General features: G+C 45.9%; 2 non-coding genes across 2 annotated transcripts; one reads left to right on the top strand and one right to left on the bottom strand.

Moving 5' to 3' along the window:
* Window positions 1-663: 663 nt before the first annotated feature.
* On the bottom strand, window positions 664-745 carry TRNAS-AGA (transfer RNA serine (anticodon AGA)). The gene has a single exon. It is a non-coding gene; the product is annotated as a tRNA-Ser (tRNA).
* Window positions 746-3810: 3065 nt separating this feature from the next.
* TRNAK-UUU (transfer RNA lysine (anticodon UUU)) lies at window positions 3811-3883 on the top strand. Its single transcript has one exon. It is a non-coding gene; the product is annotated as a tRNA-Lys (tRNA).
* The last annotated feature ends 234 nt before the right edge of the window (window positions 3884-4117 follow it).

Here is a 4117-nt window from a genome sequence, read left to right as displayed (position 1 = left end):
GTGGTGGGGTATAATTGGTTAGATAATCATGTTACAATATGTTAGGATTGGTCAGTAAAATGATTGGTTAAGATAGAGCTAAGCAGAACTCAAGTTTTACTATATAGTCTGCAGTCAATCAGTAAGTAAGGGGGGGAATGCGAATGGGAATTGGAATTATGTTTTGCTAAGGGGGGGAATAGGAACAGGGAAGGGGAACAGAGACACAGGCAAGCCTCTGTGGTGTCAGAGCTGGGAAGGGGGATACTGAGGAAGGAAACTGGAATCATTGCTTGCTGGAAGTTTACCCCAATAAACATTGAATTGTTTGCACCTTTCAGCTTCATGCATTGCTGCTCTCTGGTCACGTGAGAAGGACCAGGGAATGGGAGGGTGATGGGACAAACCCTGTAACAAGTACGTCTTTCAGGGTGTGAAACCCCCCAGAACCAGTATAATTAAGCTGACCTAAGCTATGGTTAGATAGTGCTAAATGAAAGGAAAGATTGTTTTGCCAATGCAGCTATTACAGGGATGGAAAACCCCTCCCCTCACTGTAGCAGCTGTCTATTCCACAATGCTACAGCAGTATTTTAAGCACAGCCAGCCTCAAAGGGAGACCAGATCTGGCTCCATGGATGGTCAGGCACTAAGACAGCAGGAATGACAACACACTAATGCTTCCGTAGTTGGCAGGATTCGAAGCTGCGTGGGGAGACCCCAATGGATTTCTAGTCCATCGCCTTAACCACTCGGCCACAACTACTTGACAAACAGCTGCTGCCCTATATGATAATTCTGTTCTCACAGAATTGTCACTTCAAATGGCTCAGACCAGCTTCCCCAGCACACTCACGGCTGTGCATTAGTGTAAGTGTGTCCATGGTGAACAGCAAGAGTTCCTGCCCATTTTCCTTCCAGCTGGAACATGATTAGTGTGTTTGTGGCTAACGACATTGCTATAGATTGTTGTTCATTCCTCACACTGACAATTCAGACAGTCCCTTTTCTATTCGAATCTCCACCATATCATTCCAATAGCCAGGGGCAGGATTTCTCTGGGGCACTGAAATGTTTCAGGGGATTGGTGTGTGAGCTCAGCCTTGCATTCCATCCCTGATGTTTCATGGACTAACAACAGCAGCAGAAAGAAAGAGCCGAGCCAATATCTCCCTGGCAGGGATGCAGGTGACCATGTCCCCTCTGTCTGACCATTGCCATTGCAAGAGAGAAGGGTTCACTGCAATCGAATGCCCTGGCTCAGACAAGAGACACAGGGAGGTTTTACTGTTATTGGATCTGTGCAAAGGAAATTGTGCCTCTGTGTGAAACTGAGGCGGGAAATGAAACGTCCACATGGTGGCCCAGTGCCTTAAGGAATGTGGGTGATGGACTCTGTCTGAGAAATGATTTAACAGGAATTTGTATCAATGTATTGTCCTGATTAAAAGCTATGGCTGTAAGGTGCCACTGTTGTTAGTACTTGAACCTGCGTGGAGACACCCAAGTGGGTGTCAAGTCCATTACCTTAACGAGAGGTAGTTGATTATTTTGTCAAGATCCAAATTTCTTGGTCAAGGTCTAGTCAATGTCTAGATGACAGAGAAAATAATACACTGATGATAATAAGAAGAATTTAGAAATATTTACAGTTGCTATGGGCATAACTATGATGATTGTTTTATGTTTCACTCTTTATATCTGACACCACCATCATCTTTCCCTTTAGCCTTGTAGTTTACCAAGGGTAAAACTAAACATCTCTTCAGATACAAGGGAGTGTTTGTGTTCATTCCTGCTAGCTACACAGAGGCTTGATGTAGCTGCTTCAATCCTCTGGCTTTGCCCTGATAAGTAACATTTCAGAGTGTCACTGAACTGAAGGAGGGAGATCATTTTTTGACAGATTACGCTTCCCCTTAAAGGTGTTTGTCTGGCTGGCAGCCCTGGTTCCCAGGTCTCTCCTAAGGAAAGAAAGTTTCTGTGCAAAATACTAAAACTTTTAACAGAGAGGAGGAAAAGGTGATGGCCACATGATGGGGCCAGTATGTACCACAACATGATTCTTTTATGTGGGATGACTCTGAAGATTGACTGATCTCCACTTCCTTGGATTTAAAGAGATATTTAGTTTTGTACATGAGAACCTGTAAGGCTGAAGCAATTTTATGGATGATGACACTACAATTGAAGGGTTATTTAATGTTGTAGAAATCATTAAAAACACTTAGTTTCAAGTTGAGCTGCCTGTTATTAAAGGCTGGTTTCCCCACGTCAGTTCCATAAGCTCTGCTGGAAAGGCCCTGGGTTCTCTCCTGCCTTGGTGGGAACTAAAGGCAATCGTCCCCTGCTGCCCTTGGCTTCAGGCTGATTTTTCTGGGGAGGGGATGTGGAATTGGTTTGTTTGCTATTGAGAGGGAGCCGGGCCAGTTCTCAGGGAACGAGAACTCCTAGCATCTTCCCAGCCCAACCCAGGCTGCTGCCCTGTCCCAGCCTCTGTTTCCCTGGGAGCCCTGCTTGTTTGACTCTAGAGCAGGCTGGGAGCAGCAGCTGGGGCAGAGGACAGCCTGGGCTGGGCAGATGCTAGGAGCAGAGCACCAGAGGCCTCTACTGGCTCCCTCCTCAGCAGCAAACAATCAGTCCCCACACACACCCTGGGACAGCAGCCTGGAGCCAAGGACAGTGTCCAGTGGGGGGTTCTCTTTTTCCTCTTCCTGGGGTGAGCAGGGACCTGGGGTGTTTCTTGCAGGGCAGTTGGAACTGAATTGGGGAACAGGCTTTTAATAACAGGCAGCTCAAGTTCAGACTAATTTTGTTACAATTTTCTTTATAATGTAAAATAATTCAAAAGTAAATGGGCAGGAATGATTGGAACTCTTTTCTCCCTGTCGTACAAAGAAATGGCTTTTTGGCTTTTCATGATACAGGAGTCAGGTTCGTTCACTGTGCAGAATCAATGTGCACAGAAGCCTGTTGTGTTTCATTTCTTTAGTTCTGCTGCCAACATGTGGCCATTTCCTTCCCCTCCTTTCTGTCCAAAGTGAAGAGCCCAGTTCCTGCAGGGAAAGAAGGATATCTTTCTTCTTTCCTTCCTCAAAAGCCCCCTTCCTTGGAAAGCCCTTTGCTGGGTCTGGGTGGGGAACAACCATTCCTGAGGATTAATTTCACACCATATTTGGGGTTGATATATAGATTTTATAGCCAGACTAGATCACTAAGTACCTCTGCTCTGACCTGATTCAGAACAGAGTCCAGAGAATTTTACCCAGTGACTCCTACACCCACCCCAAGATCTTCTGGCTGAGCGAGGAGGGCTCATTCAGAAAGTCATCGTGTTTGGATGTAAAGGTGGGAAATGATGGGGAAATTGGTCCCTCTTTCAAGTTTCAATGTTGTAACTTCTACATCTAGACCGGGGTGGCCAACCTGAGCCTGAGAAGGAGCCAGAATTTCCCAATGTAACTGCCAAACATGCACCTTTGTATGCAACTACTAAGTCAATTGTGAACCTTCCCATCATTATCCCTCTGAAATAATGATGTGATGGATACTTGGCTGTATATCCCAGCGTGCCCTGCACGTCTACAAGCTGCATTAGCCAATCCAACCATTCGGCACTTGCAGATGGGCACCTCTGTACTGTGCCTGAGTCTTGTACAGCTATGAAAGGCTGGTAGATGCCAATATTTCCCTGTCTTTTTAACCTGCACTAATACCAGGCCAGGCCAGGACTGGGAAGAGAGACAGAGCAGCAGGTTTCCCATATTGTATCCAGCTCCCTTTTTCTTGACCAGTTTCTCCTCTGCATAACTTGTACTTTTTTTACTGTGAGCCTGGCTAACTCAGCTGGTAGAGTGTCAGACTTTTAATCTGATGGTCCAGGGTTCAAGTCCCTGGTCAGGTAATAAACTACTCACTATATCTTGAAACATTGTTCTTCTGATGTCCTCTTTGGTGTTACTTTTTCTCTTCAAGACTGTGCCTTTCCTAAGAAGGGCCTTTGTGTGTGTGGGTTTGAAGGGGCAACTTCCTGACATCCTCTCTGTGCTTGCAGCCTGGAGGAATAAAGGCCTCTGGGCACACAGCATGTTCCTCCCCTGCATGCACACGCACACACAGAAAACAAAACAGAATATCT

The sequence above is a fragment of the Gopherus flavomarginatus genome (genome assembly GCF_025201925.1).
Source record: "Gopherus flavomarginatus isolate rGopFla2 chromosome 13 unlocalized genomic scaffold, rGopFla2.mat.asm SUPER_13_unloc_2, whole genome shotgun sequence".
Taxonomy (NCBI): Eukaryota; Metazoa; Chordata; order Testudines; family Testudinidae; genus Gopherus; species Gopherus flavomarginatus.
This window is presented reverse-complemented; position numbering and strand designations above follow the sequence as displayed.